This window comes from Triticum aestivum, chromosome 3D (assembly GCF_018294505.1).
Source record: "Triticum aestivum cultivar Chinese Spring chromosome 3D, IWGSC CS RefSeq v2.1, whole genome shotgun sequence".
In the NCBI taxonomy this organism is placed as follows: Eukaryota; Viridiplantae; Streptophyta; class Magnoliopsida; order Poales; family Poaceae; genus Triticum; species Triticum aestivum.
The window spans coordinates 446,436,972-446,452,100 of NC_057802.1; positions in this window are offsets into that span (position 1 = coordinate 446,436,972).

Below are 15,129 nucleotides of genomic sequence, written 5' to 3' on the forward strand. Positions count from 1 at the left end.
GCACAAGCTGAAGGTGGCCATCAACCTCGGCCGCTATCAGCGTGGCCTTGAGAACGCGAAGGCCGAGGCGTCTCTCAAGGTTTCCCATGAAGCCCGCTCACGAGCTTTGGACGAGGCTCGCGAGGCTGACCGCCGCCGCGAGGCTACGGAGAAGCGCGCGTGGGAGCTCCAGGCCTGGAGCGCGTCTCTTGAGCAGCAGGTGGAGGCGCGCAGGGCCGCTCTTGTGTCACTGAGGGGGACGCCCGCGGAACAAGAGGAGGTCTGGAAGCGTGAGGAGGCGCTGGCCCTGGAGGCCGTGGAGCGCAGCCTCGAGCTCGAGCAACTGGAGACGAGGGAGCGTCAAGTTGCCCAAGCAGAAGATGTCGTCGTGGCTCGCGAGGCCAGAGTCGAGGAAGAGGTTGATCGCCGGGTGGCCGAGGTTCACGCAGATCTGGAGGGTAGGTACGACCTGAAGTTGAAGCTCGCATGCGCGGAGGATGAGGGCAGGGCCGCTGCCCTCAGGCCCAGGTTGGACGAGGTTGTGAGGCGTGCGGAGGCCAAGGTGAGTGCTGCTCATGTGAAGAGATTCAAGCAACTCGATTCTCAAGCGAAGAACATCATATGTGGCCATCTGAGTAAAGGGCGGTTTGGCAGAGTGAGTGCTTTGGAAACTGCTAAGCTTATCTGGGATAGGCTGTCCAAAGTAAATGAAGGAGTCTCAACTCAGCGTGACTCTCGAGTTGATGTTTTTCGCAATCTCTTCAATCGCTTCAAAAGACTCGACAATGAAAATGTTCATCAAACCTTCGATCGCCTCACTGACATCTCAAATGAGCTTCAAGCACTTGGTGCCACTGACATCACCGACCATGAGGTGGTGAAGAAACTGCTGAGATCGCTTGATTCCTCATTTGATACTCTGGCACTGATGATACAAGAACGTGGAGACTACAAGTCACTTGATCCCGCTGATATCCTCGAAAGGCTAAACACTCATGAGTTCCAGCTTGCTGAGAAGAGAGATCTCTATGGTCCGAGCTATGGCAGATCACGCGCCCTGGAGGCCAAGGCAGTGTCTGAATCTGAAGGTGAAGATTCTGGTAGCAGCCTTGGTGATCCTGAAGAACTGAGCCAGGAGCTAGCAATGCTCACTAAGAAATTCCAGAAGTTCTCAAGGCGTGGTCGCTTTGGAAAATCCTCAAGAAGTGATTATTCCTCATCCCGTGACTACAAGAAGAGACTATGCCACAAATGCAAGAAACCTGGTCACTACATTCAAGACTGTCCTCAATGGGAAAAGGAATCAAAGAAGAAGAAATACAAGGATTTCAGTTCGGATGACTCAAAGAAGAAGAAGAAATCTTCAAAGTCTTCATCATCAAAATCCTCGAAGTCTTCATCTCACAAGAAGCAGCTCCAAGAAGGCTCGGGCATTCATTGGCAAGGAAATGGACTCTGAGGCTGAATCTGAGGAACATGAGGAAGAGGAGGCATCTGAGGAGTCAGAATCTGGTGTGGCGAGCCTAGCCCTCGCTACTGCGTTCGTCAGCAAGTCCATCTTCAACACTGAAGAAAATGGCTACCATAAAAAGGCTGATGATGACGACGATGACTATGCTCCCACCTATTGCTTCATGGCAAAGGATGCCAAGGTACTCAAATATCCCTCCTCTGAATCAAGTGAGGATGAATCTGATGAAAACCTCAAGCATAGCTACTCTAAACTTGCTAAGATTGATGTGAAACAACAAAAGGCCTTTGAAAAGGTTCAAAATATGCTAGACAAAAGTGATGATATGTTGGGTGAAGAAATGGATTTCTCTAAAACCTTGACTGAAAATCTTCAGAGACTTTAGTCCAAGTTTGTCAACCTTCAAAGTCATCATAACACTCTCTTGTCTCATCATGAGAAGCTTTCTTATGAATTTCTTCAAAGAAAGTAAGATCTTGAAAAGCTAAGGGTGAGTTATGAAGATCTTCAGAAGGAGCGTGATTCATTACTTGCTCAACAAATCAGCACTGCTCAGGAAGAATTCATTCCTCCATGTTTGAAGTGCATTGAACGTGAATCTGCTAATTCTTCACCTGAATGTTCAAATGCTTCTACTGCAACAAATTCTTCACCTGTCTCTGCTATGACTAATTCCTCATCTGAGGATATTGCTAGTATCACTGACAATGCAGGGCCGAAGGAATTGTATATGACAGGCATGTACAAAAGCCTCAAAGGGCATCAGGCTCTTTGTGATGTGCTTAAAAAGCAGATCCACAACAGGAACCCTAGGAAAGAGGGTATGCCTTTGAGAGGAAACTCAACGCTGATGGGACTTACTAGAAGCCTGAGCAGTATCCCAAAACCTCATGGGTTGCTGCAAAGGGACCTCCAGTAGATCCATCTACCTTATCTGGCTTTACATGTGAATCTCCTCATTCTTCTGATGAGTCATTTGACTCCAACTATAAACTATTCAAAAATTAGAATGGTGAAGTATTTGCTAGATATGTTGGCACTGACTGCAGGAACGGTTCTCCTATGAAGAAAATCTGGGTTCCCAAAAGGTGCCTTGAAAGTCTTCAGGTGGATGTCATCATGACACCACCTATGAAGAATAGGAACCCCAGATCAGATTCTTCATATGGATCCAAGTCCTCATACGGACCGAAATCCTCACGTGGATCAAATTCCTCAAAAGGATCAAAATCCTCATATGATCATCATCGTGCTAACCCTTCTGTTTCGCACGGAAGATCTAAGGGCTATGAATATGTGCATTATTCTCCTAACCATTATGTTCATAAGTCCTCGAAGAATTTCTCTACTTATTCATATGCCTATCCTAACTCCTCTTATGTGAAACGAAGTGGACTGGCTTCTATGCCACCGTTCTCTTTTGGAGGTTGCAGAATGATGAACTCTTTGCCACCCCTTCAGATGTGGGTGGTAAAGAAAAAGAACTAATATCTTATGTAGGGTCAGGTCTCCAGACGAACTTAAACGTCTGAAGAATTTGCTGGAGACTTGAATTTTCCTGAAAGGACACAGGCTAATCATGAAGAAATGAATCCTCATTTCTCACGTCCTCATACTGCTTTATCTGCTCTATTCATTTGATGAAACTAATGGCTCGCACAGAGAGCACCTACCTCATGTGCTAGATGAACAGTCACCTGAGGAAACCATCAAGTTCAAGGCCACTGAGGATGTCATTCCTACCGAAGAATCTGCTGAAGAAGTCATTCCAGAACATGAAGAACATCATGCTGATGCACCTGAGGAAAATGGTGCTGAAGAAAATGCTGATCCAATTCCTCGACGACAACCCGCTCATCCTCGCGTTGCAAATGAAGTGCAGATTGAGAAAATCATCAGCGACATCAACGCACCAGGTCCTCTCACACGCTCAAAAGCTTCACATTTGTCTAACTTTTGTGGGCACTTTGCTTTCGTCTCTATCACAGAGCCCACTAAGGTAGATGAAGCATTTCTGGAGCCTGGATGGATTCAAGCTATGCAAGAGGAATTACATCAATTCGTGCTCAACAACATATGGGAACTGGTCAAACGTCCAGATCCTCGCAAGCACAATATCATTGGCACAAAGTGGATCTACGCAACAAGCAAGATGAAAATGGCCTTGTGGTGAGGAATAAGGCACGTCTTGTAGCTCAAGGCTACACACAGGTTGAAGGAATTGATTTCGATGAAACTTTTGCACCTGTTGCTAGACTTGAGGCTATTCGCATATTAGTTGCTTATGCTAACCATCATGACATCATCTTATACAAATGGATGTGAAAAGTGCATTCCTCAATGGTAAGCTTGAGGAAGAAGTATATGTTGCTCAACCCCCAGGTTTTGAAGATCCAAAGCATCCTGATCAAGTCTACAGACTCAATAAGGCCCTCTATGGCCTCAAGCAGGCCCCTCGGGCGTGGTATGATACTTTGAAGGAATTCCTCATGAAGAAAGGCTTCAAACCCAGTTCACTTGACCCAACTCTTTTCACTAAATCTTATGATGGTGAATTGTTTGTATGCCAAATATATGTTGATGATATCATCTTTGGCTGTACTGACCAACGTTACACTGATGAATTTGGTTATATGATGAGGGAGGGATATGAAATGTCTATGATGGGAGAATTGAAATTCCTCTTAGGTCTTCAAATTCGTCAACAGCGCAATGGCATATTCATATCTCAGGAGAAATACCTCAAGGATATATTGAGGAAATTCGGCATGCAAGATTGCAAAGGCGTCAAAATCCCTATGCCCAGAAATGGCCATCTATGCACTGATGAAAATGGTTTTGACTTCGATCAAAAGGTATACCGCTCTATGATTGGCTCTTTATTGTATTTATGTGCATCTAGGCCAGATATTATGCTTAGTGTTTGCATGTGTGCCCGATTTCAAGCTACATCGAAGGAATCACACCATAAGGCTGCGAAGCATATTCTTCTATATCTAGCTCACACACCAACACTTGGATTATGGTACCCCAAGGGCTCGGCTTTTGATCTCATTGGATATTCAGACTCTGACTATGTTGGTGATCGTGTTGACCACAAGTCAACATCAGGCACACGCCATTTCCTCGGATGATCCTTGGTCTGTTGGTCCTCAAAGAAACAGAACTGCGTATCATTGTCTACTGTTGAAGCTGAGTACATTGCTGCTGGTTCTTGCTGTGCACAATTGCTATGGATGAAGCAAACTCTCAAGGACTACGGCATCAACATGAAGAATGTGCCTCTCTACTGTGACAATGAGAGTGCTATCAAGATTGCTCATAACCCAGTTCAGCACTCGAAGACAAAGCACATACAGATTTGTCATTATTTTCTTCGTGATCATGTGTTGAAGGGCGACATCTCTATTGAGCATGTGAAGACTGAAGAACAGCTAGCCGATATATTCACAAAGCCCTTGGATGAGAAGAGATCTAGCAAGTTGTGGTGTGAGCTAAATATCCTAGAATCTTCGAATGTCCTTTGAAAAGGACACACATCCTAACACTTATGCAAAATTGATGACTTAGATGTGCAACACACGAAGAAACGTTTTTCTTCAATCAATGAAGACTAACACTCTAAGTGTGAATAAATTAACGAAGAATTTGATTCTCAGAGCCCTACGACAATTGTACGTGGTGTCTGAAATCATCATTCTTATACGGTGGGTCACGCCACCAACAAAAGTTGAAAATCTTCAATTTGAATTTTTCTTCTTTTTTGAAATTCCTCAGTTGTTCAAATTCTTCAACTTTTCATTGTCTTCACTCTTTTTGTTGTTGTTCTTCATTAGCTATATATTTATATGAGTTTATGTCCTCTACAGCATTCACTTATTGCTAATTCTTCATGTTGCCTTTTCTGCTAAGTGAATGTGATCGGACCCTTCCCCCTCTATGCTAAACTCAACCCAGTCTGTTCACAAATTCTTCATGTGCGTTCTATTTGAATCTCGTTCAAAATCTTCACTGTGTCCTTGTCAGCTGAAGCATTTGCGAACGAAACATTAAAATTATCTTATCTGAATTTTTGGCTTTTGCCGCTCAAACAGTTCCACATTCCACAATGGACTTATATATTCACCCACGATCACGCACGATCGCCACATCTCAGTACGTGGGTGACACATGTCACGCGAATGAGAAGGGTCAGGGGCACGTTCATAAAATTTCCTCGGGCGAGCAGTTTTTCACCACAGTTATAAATAGCCCCCTCCCTTCCTCACTTCGTTTTTACTCTGCTTGACCTCGCTCCCCCGCTCAAGCTCTCAAACCCTAGCACCGCCGCTACTTCCATCGTCGCCGGTGAGGAAGAGCTTCACTGTCTCGACCTCATCACCGTCGTACTCACGCAGGCCGCGGATTTCTTCACTCCGCCGCCGCCGTAGCTGTGTTCCTCTGCCAAGTTAGGGCGTGCAAGATCCGAACTGTCGAACTTCTAAATCTACAGTTCATAGTTTGTCGTGTTCTTCGTCAAGGGTAATTAAAAGTTACTTTTACTGCCCTTGTTGATTCTGTTGTCTTCTACAAAATCTTCAAAAGGTGTTTATTCTTCAAATCTTCACACACTAAACACCTCACACATCTTCTGTTCTTGATCTGTTTCCCTAAGCAACATGTTTCCTCAAGATTCCTCGATTGTGTGAATTTTTGATCTGTACAACTCTAGAACCTAAGTCAAAGAACGCTTAGTGAAATTCCTCAAGACTCATCTAGTAAAATTCCTCAAACTTGTTCTTTTTGCAAAAACTTCTGAGAACGCATATGACCTCTCCAAATTCTTCGCAACTATACTCTGTTCACAGGTACACATGTCCGCTGCTGAATCTCTAGGTTCTCGTCAACTTAACTCATTTGCAGCGTTCCTTGAAGAAAAGTTACATACCTCGTCAGAGAACTCAATAGTTCAAAATCCTCAGCTGAAGAAAATGGCAGATGGCAAGAAACCTCAGAAGGGAGGAAAGAAGATGGAAGTCAACACTGTGTTTGAGATCCCTGATGACATCTATGCAGGGTATTGCACACCCCTTGAGGAAACAAAGAATGAGCGCAAAGTGCGCATTTAGAAGATTGAGAGGAGATGGGCCAGAGAGTAGAGGAGTACAGATATGTGACTCCAAAGTACATGAAGAAATTTGTAGTACACCCTCCATGCCCAAGACCTCCATTGGCACCTTGCCAAGAAGCTGATCCCTCTAGCATCAGAAGATGTGAGGAATTTTCAAAGGAATGGGCTAAGCGTCAAGCCAAGCTGGCCAAAGTTGCAAAAGAAGCAGTGAAGAAATTCAATGAAGATTCTGCTGCTGCTGCTATTGAGGCCTCTACTAGCAAGCCTAAGAAGGCTATGCCCAAGAAGCCTGCTCACAAGCCCAGTGCTTCAACTTCTATACCCTCATGGCCCAGTTCTGCAAAGCCATCACGGCCAATTCCTCAAGCTGCTCAAGCTCCTCAAGTTCCAAAGTCCTCAGCTCCTCCTTCAAAATCCTCAGCACCTGCGCATCTCGCCTCGTGCCAAAGGACAACAGGCATCTCTATTGCCTCAGGAGCCTCTGCAAGTTCGTCAGCTCCTCCACATTCTTCAACAGGCCCCACTCTGTTGAAGACTAAGGCCACTACTGGACAAGGTTCTCGACCAAGTCCTCACAAGAAGCAGGTCGCCTTCCAAGTACCGTCTGATGATGATGAAGCTGATGATGAAGAACTCGCTGAAATCATCAGAGACAGGCAGCACAGGGCTGCTAGAGCCAAAGGCAGTAATGTGCCATTGATGCTGGATCCAAAGTTGATCCTCGACTTCATCGACTTGTGGCACAAGGACCCCAACACACCTCTGCCTGAGATGAACCTCACTCCTGGTCAAAGTCATGTGTTGACTGCCTTCATTGATGAAGAGAAATGGAAATATGAACAGGGAAGGAAGGTGAAGAAAGTGCAGTACAAGAAAGAGCGCTTTCTGAAGCAAAACGTCTTGAAGCTTTCACCTGAAGAACTTGTAGCTCTGCAATCAGAGATCAAGAATCCGAGTGATGAATTTGATCGCTACTATGCTAACTGGCTTGGAGCCAAGGTCAGATTTGTGAAGATAACTAAGAAGTTCACTACCAATGTTGCAACCCCAACGCAACAAGAAATTCCACAGGCTGAGGCATCTGCTCAGCCTACAGAAAAACATGCCAGCACCGCTGATGAAAATCAGGCTGCTGATGAAACTGCCAGTACCAGGGATGATGACTGCATTCCAGCCGCTGATGAATCTGACAGGGCAACCACTAGTGTTGCGCCTGAAGAACAAGACAGGCCAGCTGAAGCTTCAACCGCTGTGCCTGAAGAAACTGACCATGCCAGGGCAACTACATCAGTTGTGCCTGAAGAAACTCAACCAATTTCCTCTGCTCCTCCTGCACCTACACCAAGTCCAATTCTTCCTTCTGCATTAGATGTGAAGAAGACCAAGGATGCGGAGCGTGCAGCTGTGAAGAAAAGGAAAGCATCAACTTCATCAGGATCTTCAGCTCCGAAGAAGATGAAGAAATTGACAAGCTCTCTTGAGAATCCAATTGATGTTGTTCCTGTCTCATGCATGCCATCAAAGGAACTCATTCCCTTTGGTGAAGACTATGCGATCCCAAGCGGATCTGATGAAGATATTCCTACTACTGCTTCTTCAGATCAGTTGGATGAAGAAATTGAAGTGAATGATATCCCTTCAACCCCAGTTGTCTCATCGCCAGTGCCTTAGTTCACAACTGAAGAGGCAGGCGTTGAAGAAATGAGTGAAGAAGATGAGGATGTGGACATTGGATGCACAACCCCTGTGATGAATGATGACTTTGGGGAAAGTCAGCACCCCAACTCTCCTTTGTTCACGCCACTGCAACAAATTCCTCAGTCCCCAATACATACTGAAGTTCAAATGGGCTCCGAAGAACCTCGCACCACTCCGTCTATTCATGAAGAGATTCCAGCCACTAGTGCTGTTGAAATTGGTGCTGAAGAATTAAAGACCCAAGCTGCCACTGAAGAAGAAACTGAAATTCCTCAGCCTGTGGATCCTGAGATTTCGATTCCTGAGGTTGTGATGCAATTGACTAACACTCCTCAGCCCAAGCCAAAGGATCCTTTCTCAAAGAAGCAAAAATACAAGGCTGATGACTTCTACCATGAGCACGTATTCTTCACGGGTTACAGCCCATATGACTCTGCTCGTCTTAGAAGGGAGCGTTTCTGGACTGCCAGCCAAGCCAACTTCTATTCTTCACTGCTTTTCAACAAAGAGAAAGTCTTCGACCATGAGCATATTCCTCACGTGGACATGGAATCACTGTCTTGCTTCACGCCAATCCTTAGTGTTCTTCATGATGCTGGACTGCTCAACTTTTGCACTGATATTGTTGATTGGAATGAAGAGCTTATCCTTCAGTTCTATGCAACGCTGCACATCACAGGAAATGTTGAAGATGTGAACTCTTGGGTGTTGGATTGGATGACAAAGAATACTCATTAGAAAGCACCGGCCTCTGAATTGCTTCATGCCCTTCCTATCAGTCCTCCCCTTGAAGGTGCTCGTTGTATATACCATGAACCTGAGCTTACAGATCACTACATGCAAGTTTTGATGAAGCCGCTGAAGCCCGGTCAAGCCCCAAGGACCAAATTCCTCGTGAAGGAATTGATGTATGTGCCTCGGACTGTCTATCGCATTCTGACGAAGACATTGAGTCCAATCAAAGTCCACGACTCGAATGATGAAGAGGTCGTTGGCATCATGAAGAATCTGCTTTTCAAGATCATTCATGGCGTTCCTGTCAACTACCATGATTTCTTCATGAGGACTCTGGCCAATGTTGCATTATCTCCATTTGAGTTGAAGCCTTACGCTCCTTGGATTATGAGATTCCTCAGAACAAGGTCTTCACTCAACTACAAGGCTGACACACTCAACCATGGCAGCTACTGGCCCCCCATTGAAGTCCTCAAACGGACATTTTCCTCAGCTGATGAAAAGGACAAGGCCACTGCTGTTATTGATGAAGGCATTCGTCCATTGGATGGTCAGTTCAGCAAAGCTGCATCTTATTCCACCAATGATGACTCTGCCACTCATGACTCTGCCGCCAATGCTTCAAAGCAAAATCCTCAAGGCACATCTCCAAGGGTGATGACTGATCGTGAGCTTCTCCTCAGTCTTCGCTAGAAGGTCGATCGCAACCACAAATGGGTTAAGCGTCAGTTTGGTTCTATTCTTCACAACATGACTGCTACACACAATGCAGTGAAGAAAAGCCATTACTACCTCCATGAAGTCTTCAGTCGCACCTGGGTTGTTCTGTCTCATCTCTATGGTGAAGAAGATCTAAAGAAAATGGGTCTCAAGTAGGACTTTGACTCGTCTCAGCCACCAGCGAAGAAATACAAGAAGGTCAAAGTTCCCTCCTTGGTGGCTAGCTCATATTCTTCATCGCGCGACACGGATGAGCATGAAGATTTGGACGATACTACGGCAGGCCCTACTACAACAATCGACCCCAACAACGCTGGCGCTCCTTCATCATCATGATATTCTTCAGGGGCGTTAGTCCTCATTTTTCGATCCTTTTGGTCATTCCATGACAAAGGGGGAGAAATTTGAGTTAGTCTTCAAGCGGGTCTACATATATGGGCATTTTTTTGCTAAGTTACAACTCTCGTTCTTTTGAAGACTTTATTAGATCGAGTTGTAAACTTAAACCCGGTGGTGGTCTGATACTCTTGTTGTGTTATTCGGCATGCTTATTCCTCATATATGTTAATGCATGCATGCTGAATTACATCAGTCGCCACATTTCATCATGCATTTCAAATTCTTCATATTATATGTTAAATGCGTGTATGAATTACAAGATATAGGGGGAGATCTCCATGATTCAACTCTTCAAGTGTGCATTGCTTCAAAAGCAAATTCCTCACTATGCACATCTCAGGGGGAGTTCTTCTATATCTTGCAATCAAATTCCTCAATATTAATATTTACACTTGATATGTTTTATCCCCGTTGAAAACTTAACCTATATTGTCATCAATCACCAAAAAGGTGGAGATTGTAAGTGCATCTAGTGCCCCTTAGTGATTTTGGTGTATTGAAGACTTATAGGTTAAGGGACTAATGCGTTTGTGAGTGTACACAGGTCTATAAGTCTATGAGGAGTTTGATATTTACAGTGAAAGTCGGCCCCTAAAAATGAATGTCTTCGACTGAAGACTTTGGATTTCTGAGGACTTTCTGAAGACTTTTAAAGTGAAGAAATTGGTGTGACCATGAAGACTTGGTATTCATACGAGGAACATGAAGCGTGAAGACTTTTGCTTTCGTAGTTTCATTTTCTCTTTCTTGAGTCATAGGAAATACCATACTGTTAAAGGGGGTCGAGGAAATACTAAGGAAAAATTTCCATGTGATGCTCAACTCAAAATCCTACACCTACCAATCCCTTCGAGTGAAGCCATTGGAAATCTCATACAGTTCAGTCAATTTCTTCAGTGACAGAGACGAAGTTCTTCTGGTCTCTGAGGAATTTGTTCTGACTGAGGAGTTAGGAATTCGCCAGTGCGGATTGCCTACAAGTGAGGAACATGATAGCCCTGAGGAATTTGATAGTCAAATTTCCGACCGTTGCTGTGCTACGCGCCAGCTGTCCCAAAATATCTACCCACCTAACGGTCATATCATTGAAGGGCATTTATGTCTTATCATGTCGGGCTGCTCCTTAGGCTATAAATAGCCGCCCCCTACAACCACTAGCTGGTTGGCTGCTCCGAGAGAAACTGACACTTGTCATTTGAGAGCATCCCATCCTCCGAGGACTTTGAGCGAAAATCATCAAGTGAGGAAAACCCAAACCCAAACACCTACAAACCCAAAGAGATTGAGCATCACTGACGAGATTGATCTTGCGTGGATCCAACGCTTGTTACCTTTGAAGACTGTGCATCTTCCAGACGGTTAGGCGTCATGGTCTAGAGCATCCAAGAGGAAATTGTGGATCGCCGAGTGACCGAGTTTGTGAAGGTTTGGAAGTCACCTGAAGACTTACCACGAGTGATTGGGAAAGGTCTGTGTGACCTTAGCTCAAGGAGAATACGGTGAGGACTGTGTGTCCGGGACTGTGTGCCCTCATGTTTAAATACCTAGCCGCTCCAACCAGACGTACAACTGTCACAACAGTTGGAACTGGTCTACCAAATCACTGTCTTCACCAAGCCTACTGGTTCTATTTCCTCAACTCTTTCATTTCCTCATTACTGTGTTGTGTACTTGTTCATATCTGTTTGAAGACTTTGACTGAAGACTTTCTCAATTTCCTCAGTTCAATTTCTTCAGTCTATTTGTCTTCATCCTGTTTATCCTGTGTTTACGCTTTCTGTACTCTGTGCTTGTTTTCATTTCATCATGATGACCATGCTTATGTTCTGTTATGTTTGCATCTGAGTACTTATTCCGCTGCAAGTAGTTCTTCTCTTAGGAATTTCCTCACCCTGAAATTCCTCATTGAAGACTTCATAAAAATCGCCTATTCACCCCCCTCTAGTTGACTTAACGCACTTTCACCTCTCCCAAAAGATTTGAGTTTAAAATCCACCGAGAGAAAAATCCAGAGTTGAAAAATCAGATAGCGGTTTAGCATCACTGGAATCCGCTCTGCCTATTACTCTTGAGAGCTGCTAAATCTCTAGACGGTTAGGTGTCAAGTCTTCCAGTGACCAAGAGTATTGGTTCACGAAGAGAAAGTACGTGAAGGCTATGGAGGTCACCTTAAGCATCTACCCTGAGTGATCGACACTAGTTGACGAACTAGTTGTCGAGGAGAATAGGATGAAGAGAGTATATCTTCTGTGTTCAGTCACAAGTCCCTCCAACCAGACCTTATTCTTTTTCAGAAGAGTGAATTGGTCGAACAAATACCATGTCGCCATCAAGCATCAGTAGTCACCTCTAAACATCATTTATCTTCAATTGATTGTCGTGAGTTATGTTTCCACAGCTCGATGCCCCCCATGACGGTTCTGGCCAGCCCCCCTCCGATGGTCGCGCCCTCGCCGGTGCTATCGGCAGACAAGAGTGACCCCTCCATTGCAAGCTTGCTAGTGGCCCCCGCATCCTCACCCGCTCCGCAGAGGTTGCACCCGCCTCCTCGCCCCGCTCTCCGGAGGCGGCCCCGCCACCCTCCGCACCTGGATCCCCTGCCCCGGTCGTCATCGCGCCCCTTCAGCCCCCTAGGTCGCATACTGTCATGGTGCAGCCTGCCCCTGGCGTGGTGGAGACCGTGGGCACCCTCGCCACACATACTCCAGCCCCAACAATGATGACTTTGCCTGCTTCTCCGCCCACTGCCGAGTCGGCATACCCCGGATCACCCTGCATGGCATCACTGCCGCTCGTGCTGCTTTCGGACCAGGACCCGGCCGCCCCCTGCCATGCTGGACCTGGCTTCTCCTGGGGCGGAGGTGGCCCCCTGGTGGTCTCCACTCCGCTAGCCTCCGACCCTCACCCCCCAGGACGACGACCTACTCCAAACGGGACCAATCGTCCTCGACCCTGGCGACGGCCTCCAGGCGTAGTGCTCAGATCAATGCGTCAGGTACACCGGACACCCCTGCTATTTCATGAAATTGCTCCTTTTCTATGCTTGAGTCGATTGCGCTAGGCCACTTGGCGAAGGTCGTGACAGATTTGGCGGTAGTCTTTAGGGGGGAGGTCGGCCCCCCTTAGCCTAGATTGCAGGATCTGCGCTTGCGAGATCCTTGATGGACACCTGGCTGAGGCTCGGGCTGGCGTTGTGCAGGCACCCACCGCTGTGCCTGCCCCGCTCCCCACTACTCCCGCGGCGGGCCCCGTCTTACCAGTCGCGGTTGAAATCCGAGGCCGCACCCGCTCTCGCACTGCAGCTCTACGCGCCTAAAGTCTTTCCCATGTTCTGGGGTCAAGCAGCCCCCCATGGGTTTGATGCGGACCCTTGTTTTGAACATCCGTGGCTTCGACCAAGATGGCCATTGCCGCCATTGAATACATGTGAGACGAGTGTATTGACATCGTGGCCATCCAGGAAACCATGCGTACGGAGTTTGCCCTCTCGGAGATCAAGCACCTTAGTTCCCACCTATTTGCATCTAGTGCATCTAGTGCCACCCCTAGTTGGTTTTGGAGTATTGATGACAAACCTGGTTGAGGGAGTAATGTGTTTGTGAGAATTGCAGGATAACACATGTAGTAGTCCCTCATTGATTCGGTTTACCTACCGGAGATGAGCCCTAAAAATGTGTGAAGACATTGAAGATAATGGTGGTATGTGAAGATATTCACATTGAAGACTATGACATGGGAAGACATCGCATGAAGACTTTGGAGCGCGAAGACGTAGTTGTTTCGTAGTTTCATTTTCTTCTTTGTTGAGTCATAGGAACCACCGTACTATTAAGTGGGGTCCAAGTGAACAAAGTCGGAGTGACTGAAGTGATGCTCAACCAAATCCTATGTCTTCGAGCGAAGACAATGAGAGCAAATCTTATCCAGAGGCGGATGAGTCAGCTTTACTTGTAGCCCAAGTCAAGCTGCCGCGTGTGTTTGAAATCTGACCGTTGGAACACGTGTCAGTTACTTAATGACCCAGGGTCATTTCGGACAAATGAGGTCGGGTTGCCTAGTGGCTATAAATAGCCCACCCCCTACACCATAAATTGGTGGCTGCTCAGAGTTAGTGCACGGCTTTTGTCGTTTGAGAGCAACCCACCTCTGAAGCTTTTGAGAGAGAGAGAAATCCTTGCGAGGACAAAGCCCAAACACCCAGAGCCAAAGAGTGTTAGGCATCACTAAAGTCTTTCTGTCCGCGTGACCTGAAGACTTGTTACACTTGAGGACTGTGAATCCTCCAGCCGGTTAGGCGTCGCGTTCTGAGCATCCAAGAGTCATTGTGGATCGCCGGTGAACAAAGTCTGTGAAGGTTTGGAAGTCTACCTTGATGACTTACCAGAGTGATTGGGCGAGGACTGGGTGTCCTTAGCTCAAGGGGAATAAGGTGAAGACACGGTCTTCCGAGTTAAATCTTTGCCTCCTTAACCAGACATACAGTTGTCACAGCAACTGGAACTGGTCCAACAAATCCTTGTCCTCACCAAGCGACTGGTTCTATCTTCTCCCTCTCTTTATTTACAGTTTGTCTTCGTGAAGTCATTGCCTGCTTGTGTTACCTGTTTGACTTCACTGTGTGACTTCGATTGTTGTTTGGCTTCACACTCTTCCATCCTGATCATTACTACCTAGCTGCTATTAGTCTTCGTGCTTTCACTTCATTGAATACTTGACTATGGCCTGCCTAGTGTAGTCTACCTTCCGCTGCATGTTAATAGGTTCATTTCTATCTTTTGTCTTTGAAACTCCCATGTTTTGAAGACTTTCAGAAAAATCGCCTATTCACCCCCCTCTAGTCGATAACTAGCACTTTCAATTGGTATCAGAGCAAGGTACTCCCTTGTTCTGTGTGATTCGGTTTAACCACCTGGAGTTTTAGCTATGTCAACAGCAGGGATAATCAAAGTCTCCGCTGCGTGCCCTGTCTTTGATGGAACTGAATATCCCTACTAGAAGAATAAGATGTGCATGCATC